Here is a 10,301-nt window from a genome sequence, read left to right as displayed (position 1 = left end):
CCTTCCTTCCTTCCTTCCTTCCTTTCTTCATTTATTTTTTTCCTTCCTTATTTATTTTATTTTGTGTTGTACAAATTCCAAGCATAACTAGTAAACTAAAAACAGCTACCTTGTTCATAGTAACTATCTGGAAGATACTGACTATTGGGGGCTATAAACACACTAGTGCTGCATACAAATCAAAGATGCAAATCCCACTTCCTATGGGATATGGTTGTTAACTGAGAGGCAAGAAGACAGGTTGGGGGTGGAGATAATGCTTCACTATTGTTAATATACCTTTTATGTAGTCTAAATATTTTTTTCCTTAAGGCTCAAACTATAGCTTTGGTCCTTTAAATATAGATCTTTAAATATGACTTCTTCTCTGTAAAAACACAGAACAAGATTAAACACACTAAGTTAGTTTATCAAACAGAATTAAATACATCTGGTATTAGCTCTGGACTCTGTCATCTAATATTTATCTCGTGCTGGACTCATCTCACCTCTCAAATACAAACTTTGATTAATAAAAGATAGCCTCGTGATCTTGCTGAAAGGAGATTGTGGTGCTGAGCATGTTCAGTTCCGGGGACTGCATAGATCCCAGCATGTTAGGTCTATTCCTTTTATTCCCTGGACTAATCCCAAGGAAACAATAGTGGCTTGCAAGTAATCATGGATAGAGAAATGGGTAATTACCAACACACATAATAGTTATTCAGGATTATACATGTCATATGACCAAGCCCACATAAAAGGCACCGAGAAACAAGTAGAAAGACATCTGCTGGAGATAAAAAGGCCCTGGCATTGGCACTGAGGTCTTAACATGTAGAAGTGAACTTCAATTTCAATTAGCTCATTTCTTAACCCTTTTAAAACCCCATAGCCACTTTGATTATTCTTTTCTCATAGATCACCATTACTTTTAACAGACACACACACACACATACACACACACATGCACACACACACACACACACACACACACACTTTTCTCATCTGGTTCTTCCAAATCAAAGTACATGTGTATCCTTCATTCACAGAATGAAAATATGAGACTCAAACAGGTTGATCAACTTCCCAAAGTCACAGAGAAAGCAGGAAAGAGTCTGATTCTGTCTCTACTCTAAGATCTCCTGTCATCTCATTTACCCAGCGATATGGCATTTTCAAATCTGCAAATAACCCTGCTTGTCCTTGAACTCCACTTGAAAAGACATCTTCCCTAAGGAATTCAGAGCAAGCAGTTCATTCCTTACCATTGTTTCTAGTTTCCTCTGTGATTTCTGCTTTTATCCTTAAAAGGGCTTCTACAAAGACTCTTCCAATTGCTAAGTAAATTGGCTTCTTAACTTTCTATTAATTACTTGCAAGGACTCTGGCCTATTACAGAGAATCAACACAAGGCGGGGTTTCTGTTAATTTATTTCATTCCTTCATCCTGAATTCCAGCTGATGGGCCCTCTTGGCACTACAAATCCAGAGCAAGTAATTAACAACTACACTTTCAACCCAATTCTCTTTCTTTTCTCCTTTTCTAACTGCTTCTGCCTTGTTTGATCTGGTTCATTCTCTTAATGAGCTTGTGTGCATTCCAGAGTTGTGTCTTTCGGTCTGAGTAGATATAGAAGGTTTGGAAATATGGGGAAATGAAGCAGACAGCATAGTGAGTGAATCAAAGGGCCACAGCCCCCAGCACATTGCAGAACATCAACCAAGGAAAAGCAATGTCCATTACCATGCCAACAATACTGCCGCCCTTTACTGCGCAAATCAGCCTTTAGAAGCACCAGACCCCTTATCCCTGCTCCTTGTTACCAGCCCAAAATAATAGCATCAATACCACCCTCATTTCACAGATGGAACTGTTGAGAATAGCCCTGTTGCTGTTTTTATTTTGATGCTAAGTCTGCTTGACAAGAGGGGCTGCCTGGAATGAGGAGTGAATCACATACTCAGGACTTCATGTGTCCCTTCTAATGAATAAAGATTTCAAGGAAACCAGTCACTGGGTGAGTAGACAGGACTTCCTGGTCGGACAGAGGGACTTTAGAGACAGGGGAAGGATATAGGCTTTAGGACAGGAAGGACAATGGAGCCAAAATGTAGGTATCAGAGACACCCCCAGCCCCCAGTTCAGGTAGAGGATCCCTTGGGATCTTCTACCAGAGAATTTAATTTAGAATGGCTTACTATTAGGATGTACTAGTTGTTGTGCCCAGCAATTGTGTTGTCTTTTGATTCTAAACTAAGATTGTGTCGTGTTTTCCTTCATTAGGTGACTCATCTGAGTTCCAGAGAAAAGGCACAATGGTGGGCCACCCCAGCCAGCCACGAGAATTTGGAGGTGTGCGGCTGCTATGGCGATGACCAGCCACAGGAACTCAGTGATCTGGAGAGATTTCAGACCTCTGGGTCAGAGAGTCTCCACGAGATGAGAACAGACCTGTGCCTTACTGGTGCATTTTTTGATACTTCATGCTACATGGGACAATGATGCTCACAGAATTAAAAAGCATGTTTCAAAAAACGCTATTGCTATGACTAACCCCTGTCTCCTGCCCTAGGTGGTTGTATGATTAGAGAGATTCAAAAGTCTTTCTTTCTGTTCTGACATCACATGACCTAAAGGTCTGAGGAACAGAGAAGGAAGGGGAGAAGATAGGATATTTATGCCTTTGTGAAATAGAGACAACAATTTTCCTACAGCTCTGGTCTCTAAGTTGGACAGGTGATAGTTTGGAGAGAATCTGGTGAAAAGTAAGGTACTCAGGTTTATACAGTGTGTCCTTGCTAGCAAGAAGCACGACAGTGGCCAAGAGAGACAGAGATAGCAAGATGTTACACTTCTCCATGCCCATGAATTCAGATAGTTCTAATCCTTCCATAGAATAGCTCACTCATTAGTATGTATTTCAGGGGCTAGAATGCAGAGACATGATCAAAATGCAATAGGTATACTCTAGGAAACTACCTGGCTTAAAACTAACCAAAGTGAAATTTTCAGACCCAATAGAAAGCTGGATAAACTCAAGAACTTCCAAGGACCAACCTCAGCTTGGTTTGGGTTCTGAGAGGGTTGTCTGGGAGTGGCAAAAACAAAGGACTCCAAGTCAAATTGCAGGTTCAAGCTGGCAGCCCATGTTCTACTGAAATGGCTTTCATGACTGCTCTCTCTCTCTCTCTCTCTCTCTCTGTGTGTGTGTGTGTGTGTGTATGTGTTCTGCTCTAGACAGCTTTTTTTGGTTTTAATATTCTAAAAACTCTCTAGTAGAGACAGGTAGCTTTCTGCTTGCAACAGCTCTCTCTGCTAGTAAAAATTCTAAAAGCTATCTAGATAATTCATGGGTTTTCTGAACAAAGTCAGAAAAGCTACTATAAGAAATTCTTATGTCTTCTGACCAAGTCAGAAGTCCTCTTAGGAAAATTCTAAAAGTAATTCTTGGGTTTTCCTATCAAACTCAGAAAGCCAGAAAAATTCTAAAAGACCTATATTCACTCTTCAGACAGCCTTCTCTGGATAGCTGCTAGAAACCATTCTGAAAGAGTTGGTTCAATCATTCTTTAAATGATTTTTGGGATTCCTCAATATCAGGAATCCTCTTAGTAAAAAATTTCTAAGAGTTATAAAAAAAAATCTAAAATAGCTGTATTCAGTCTTCATGAATTTTCTAACAAAAATCAGAAATCCTGTTAGAAAAAAATTCATGAAGAGCTGTGTTCGCTCTCCAGAGATTTTCAGATAGCTTAGCTCTAGCCAGAGGGAAAAAAATCTAAAAAAGAACTACTATCACTTCTTGGTATCTCACTTCATGTAGACCAAAAGCCCACTTTTAAATTTACATATCAATTCAGTTATTTAATTCCAGGTTCCCTCTTGGACATCCCATGAATCAGCATTCTATGACCTTAGCCCCTTAACTCTTAGGAAAAGTACAGCAAGAATATAGTTTTTTCTTTCTTTCTTTTTCTTTTTCTTCAATTAATTATTTTATTTATTTACATTTCAAATGTTACTGCATTCACAGAGTTCTTCCCCTAATGCCCCTCCCCTTTACATCCGTGATCTGCCTGCCTTTGTACATTTAGCTGGGTGGGACCTTGTCCTGAGATTACCATTCTGACCACGCCTGGATCTAAGTTAGCTCTGTCCCAGGCTAACCCTGATCTCAGGAATCTGCCCGTATTTGTAAGCATAAACAACAACAAAAAACTCAGCTGAGTGGGGTTTTACCCTGAGATAACCACTCCCTAAATCTCCTTATCTCCTTGCTTAGTATCTTCCTGACAAATTGGCTAGTAGTGTTGCTGCCTCTGTTCCTTTAAATCTGTGAAGCCCCTTATACGATTTATATTGCATCCTTATATTTTTGCACAGTTGAGAAATTACATTTCAAACTCCTGCTTTTAAAGTTCTTTTCTACAGCCTTAAGGGCAGTTCTGAAAGTCCCAGCATTTAACATTTTGCTCAAACATTAGCCACACCTTTGCCTCCCAGATTCACGATGAGTCATTAAACATTAACAGAGAGGACATTCCTGAAGGAATATGAAAATATGTACATTATTATACAAACAAGCCTTATGCCCACAGCATCCATCAATGCCACATGTGTAGGTTCACTTCTGATGGCCCTGTCCCAGGGGCAGAAACCATGTCATTCTGTCTCTACCAAGGCCATGCCATACTCGCCCAAGAGCCAGCTGAGATTTTTTTTAATTAGGTATTTTCTTCATTTATATTTCAGATGCTATCCCAAAAGTCCCCCATACCCTCTCCCCCCATTCCATTTAAAAAGAAAAAAAAATAAGAAATACATCCACATTTCCTCAAGGCAAGACCATTCAAGATCTACAGAAGGTGGTTGCCCAAGTTTCAACGCCACTAGCTGACAGAACAAAACAATGGGACATTAGCCAAGACACTGACAAGAAATTTTTGTATCTAATTCTGACAGGGCTGCTGAGTTCCTGCAATTCATCCTTGAGAAATTATCTAATATTTCTGAGTCATAAGATTTCAGACCTGTAGGCCTAAAGTGACATAGTAAATGTAATTATGGAAGTTAAACTATGATAAACAAAGTTAATATCTTCAGAACACTCAGCTTGTTACTTTATGTGGTCCACACATGTTGGACAATAAGCAGCTCATCCCTATTTTGGTCAGAATTTATTTAAATATGAGGGATCTGTGAACGTGCATGTGGTAAATATCTATCTTATTTATTTGTTAATATACCCAGCAATTATATACCAGGTTGAAATATGGCTGAAGCTTATAAGTCTGATTTCTTGTCTACTTCCCTCATTACCACTATCTGACTCAATAGTACTTAATATTTGCTTAATATATACATAATATGTGGTGTTACTTGAGTCACTTATTGCATTTCTTTCTGGCTCCTTTGAGCTCTTTGGAATATCATTTATACAATAGATTCACTAAAAATTATATATTCATCTGTTCACATATTAGGTTACTGTGCTCAACAAATTTTATCATTCTACAGAATTGGTACCTGACATAATTATTAAGCATGTGAGTAAATGGATGGCCTACCAAGCACAAATTCAAATATATTACATCACAGAATGGACTTTGCTCAAAGCAAGAAATAGGTTAATGGTCAGTTCATGAACAGATTCATCCACTCAGGAATAAGAAGTGTAACATGCTTTTATGCATACAAATCAGGGCCAAACACAGGAAAGAAGTCATCATTTGTGAGAAAAGCTAAATACTCAAATAACACAATACCAATCTACTTTTCTTAAATAGGCAAAAATAGCTTTAAAAGTTCTCCAAAAAAGATATACAACTAAGAGGTATATGAAAAACATGTTTAGTGACACTCATCCTAAAGAAAACATAAAGTCTGTCTGGTTTAAACTTCTACATGCTAGCACAGTCTTTCAATTCCTATGTGTACCTCTGCACTGTTGTGTCTGGGAAGTTGTATTTCTTAAGAGTCATTCATCACTTCTAGATCTACAATCTTTCTTCATTATTTTAGGGATAGACCTTTGAGCCTTAGTTTGATAAAGACATTCCACTTAGGGATGAGTGATCCAAAGTCTGCCATTTTCTATACATCCTACAATTGTGGGTCTTTTTGTTAACTGACATCTACTATAAGAATAAGATTCTCTGATAAAGGCTGAGTGATGCACTGACCAATAAATATAGCAATTTTATGTATTTTAGATGTAGTAATTTTATCGATATATTCCACCATTTGCAGAATAATAGTAATAGGTTTCTCCCTAGGACCTAGAACCTATCAAGTCTTGGATTCTTGGTTACTTTATCATTATCAGTTATGGATTCCATCTCATGAAGTGGGCTTTAAACCACTTTTTAAAAGTGGTTGGTTATTCCAATAATGTTTGTACCACTAATATATCAGTATATTTTATAGACTTTTGTGGGTCACAGCTTTTGTAGCTGGGTGATTCTGATAATTACTTTTTGCCTCCCCCAGTGTACAAAGAACCTCTCTATCACTATGACCACTAACTAGGAGTAAGGAGGACACTTCTAGTTGGGTATTAGCCCTACTGCTCCATTTTTAAATGATAGAAGTAAGTTATGTCCTCAGCAACAGGACCTTACCATCAGATTGTAGAGGGTGACCAATATCTTTGACAATAGACTATGATGTTTAAGTGGAAATGGTCTACTGGACCCCTTTGGCTAATGATTCAACAAGATATAACCTATTTTTGACAATGGATTTTTTTACTTTGTGGCGTTGACTCCAGCATGGAGAAGGAAGGAGTATTTGCAATTGACTCTGACTGGAAAAGGAAAAATCAGTTTTATCAATTGGATGTCACTAGGTATACCAGTCAATCTCTAGTGCAGATCCCTAGGCAGAGTTGATCAACACAAACTGGACTCCAGGATTTTTGGGAGTGGATTCTGTCTTACTTTCTTTTACTAATTTTTATTTTATTGTTTATTTCCTTTTTCTTAACATTTTTTGTTTGTTTGGTTTATTATATTTTTTTTCTTGAGAGAGAGTGAGAGAGATAAAGTGTGAAATTGCATGGGTGGAGAGAATCTGAGAGGTTGGGAGAGGGGAACAATATAATTAAAATACATTTTAAATTAAAAAAAAATTTTTTTAAAAATTAGCTGCCTCTAGAAACATAGGAGGTGTGGCTGCTATGTCATATTTGCAACCATAGGTGGCAGAGAGGAAAAAGGCAATGTCTATGCTCTGTATTCTGATCTATAAACATTCGAATGATTAGTAGCCTAACCTTCCCTGAAAAAAAGTGGCACCAGGGTGCTCAGACCACAAGGACCAGGAGCAAGCTGAAGTCTGGAAGAATATATGCCTGGGACTAAAGACCCCAGTTAGAAGTGATCCTGAGAGTGGTGATCCTCACATGGGGCCATCCAACAGGCTGAGCAAGGAGCAAACCAGATCACCAGACCAGTGCCATTGGGCCTATACAGGGATCTAGCCTGACTATACCATTTGGGCACCAAACAGACCTGGATGTGGGTAGACCATGCCTAATATAACCCCTGCCTTCAACATAATACACAAGTGGGGCATAGCACCCCTGAGACCACTTCTGAGATAATCCCAGAGACCCCGGGTACCACTAAGAGGAGCGAGTCATTGGTGGAGAAATGGAAGAAAAGGAGAAACAAAAGGATGTGGGCACAGTGAAGAGAGGCAGAACTAGAGACTCAAGGGTAGTGAGGAGCAGCCTGATTGAGTAGCCAGTGATGCCACCTGGGACGATGGTGGGGTCCTGGCCTGTGCTGCTACTAGGGGCCACACTTAGTCGGTGGCCCTGAAGCATCAGGAGTATACTACCACCAAAGTTCAGGCAAACATTCATGGTCTGGGCTGCTGCCTGGGGAAGTTAATGTCTGATGGCTGTGCAGAGTTGACCCAACCCTTCACCTGGGCATCTCCCAAAAGCTGATCCTGGAGGATTGAGAGGAGGAGACCTGACCCAGCTGTTAACCAGCTGCAGTACATTGAAGACAGGGCCATATACATTGCAGGAATTGTAGGTAAGGGAGTCCCCGAGGGCATGGGTGAGGAAAACTTAGCCTTACTACTCTTCTCCTGTGTGATGGCATGGAGGAGGGAACGATATCCTCCTTCCTCTTTCCCCCTCACCACTTACAACAGGCACAACACCTGGCCCTTGGATTATGAAAGGAGGAGAGCTGTCTTTGCCCTTCTCCAACTACAGCAGTGGGGAGAGCAGGCCCTGCTCCTTGCCTGGGAAGCAGGGTAGACCCACTGATGAACTGCTGGAGTACATGAACGGGCCAAAACTACAGGATCTCTATGACACAGGGCAATACCCGGATACCTGAGAGGAATCCCAGTAAGGCTCCAGTATTAGTAGAGTAGCAGAAGCAGACCTTGTACCAAGCCAATGAATCATTGCATTGAACATTGCAAGCAAGAAAGTGTGAACAGAAGGATATACTATAGGATACACTGTGACACACCTCAGCTTCTACAATGAGAAAGTTTTCCTCTGCTGGGGAGGACGTTGCAAGGCTAGAAGACAGGACCAAAAGGAGGAAAAGATGAATGGGATTGAGGTGATGTGAAATTCACAAAGCACCAATAAAAAGTTTTGTAAAATGAAGAAAGCCAAATGGTAATTATTTAGAAAAAAGAACTGCTGACAAGAAAGAAGATCATGGGGAATATCATCAAAGTGCACTATATACATGTATACAGATATAATGTAATTCATTGTTTTGCACATCACATAAATGTTAATGATAAAGTAACTGGATTTATTTTTTGCTATTTTTAATTGGATATTTATTTACATTTCAAATGTCATCCCCTTTCCTGGTTTCCCTCCCTCCTGGTAACACCCTATCACATTCTCCCTCCCCCTGCTTCTATGAGGGTGTTCCTCCACCCACAAATCCACTCCCACCTCCCTGTCCTCGATTCCCCTATACTGGGGCATCTTTTAAGCCTTCATAGGACCAAGGACGTCTTCTTCCATTGATGCATGATAAGACCATCCTGTGCTACAAATGCAGCTGGAGCCATGTGGACTCCTTTGTTGATGGCTTAGTCCCTAGGAGTTCTGAGGAGTCTGGTTAGTTGATATTGTTGTTCTTCCTATGGGGTTGCAAACCCCTTCAACTCATTCAGTCCCTTCTCCAATTCCTCTATTAGGGATCCAGCCCAGTTGCTCAGTCCAGTTGTTGGCTGCTAACATCCACCTCTGTGTTTATAAGGCTCTGGCAGGGCCTCTTAGGAGACAGCCATATCAGGCTCCTTTCAGCATGCACTTCTTGGCATCCACAATAGTGTCTGGGTTTGGTAACTGTATATAGGATTAATCTTCAGGTGGGACAGTCTCTGCTTGGCCTTTCCTTTAATCTCTGCTCAACACTTTTTCTTGATATTTGCTCCTGTGCTTATTTTGTTCTCCTTCTAAGAAGGACAGCAGTATCTACACTTTAGATTTAAAAAAAACAAAAAACAAAAAAAAAACAAAAAAAACCCAAACAAACAAACATGCATTTAAAGCACAATGAGCTATCATCTGACATCTACTGGGATAACCTTGATCAAAAAAAAAAAAAAAAAGAGTATAAGTAAAAGTACATTAAAACATACAGACTGTTGATGGAAATGTAAATCAGTACAGACATCATAGAAAATCTTTAAAAGTTAAAACAGAGATATAATCCAGAAAGCTCTGTTTCTAGAGAAGTATCTAAAAGAATCAAAATCTCAATCCACAAAAAGATATCTGTACTTCTATAGTCACTGCAGCATTAATCAAAATAAACAAGGTGAGAAAAAAACTAAGCTCCCATCAATGGATGAATGGTTTAAGAAATTACATTTGATAAAAAGTGTAATATTATCCTGCCTTATGAAAAACACGATGTTATTACTAACAATATCATTAACAAATCTGAAAGACATTACATAAAGTAAAATAAGTCAGATAAGAAATGAAACTTATCTCACTTGTATGCAAAATGACTCAAAATGGGAAAGTTAAATAAATCAAAGCACAGAGTAAAGCAAGGGTGAATAGTGACTGGAAAATGTGCAAAAATTATGGGGAGACTTTTTGAAAAAAATACAAATTTGCAGTTATGTAGGGTAAATAAGTCTAGATATTTAAAGTTCAGCAAGACTACTTTATTAATCATTTATTGTAAACTAAATCTTTTCTGAGAGTTTAAAGACTCTTCACACAAAATATAAAAGTAACTATGGAAGATTATGTGTATCTTAATTTGCACCACAAAGTCATCATTTACTATGTATATATGTACAAGGAACC

At 39.1% G+C, this 10,301-nt stretch overlaps 1 non-coding gene across 1 annotated transcript; it reads left to right on the top strand.

The window, feature by feature from the left end:
- Positions 1–7,127: 7,127 nt before the first annotated feature.
- On the top strand, positions 7,128–7,259 carry Gm24232. Its single transcript, XR_003951693.1, has one exon. It is a non-coding gene; the product is annotated as a small nucleolar RNA SNORA17 (small nucleolar RNA).
- The last annotated feature ends 3,042 nt before the right edge of the window (positions 7,260–10,301 follow it).

Source organism: Mus musculus, chromosome 15 (assembly GCF_000001635.26).
Source record: "Mus musculus strain C57BL/6J chromosome 15, GRCm38.p6 C57BL/6J".
Taxonomy (NCBI): domain Eukaryota; kingdom Metazoa; phylum Chordata; class Mammalia; order Rodentia; family Muridae; genus Mus; species Mus musculus.
The sequence above is the reverse complement of the archived record's forward strand: the minus strand, read 5'-3'. Positions and strand labels throughout refer to the sequence as shown.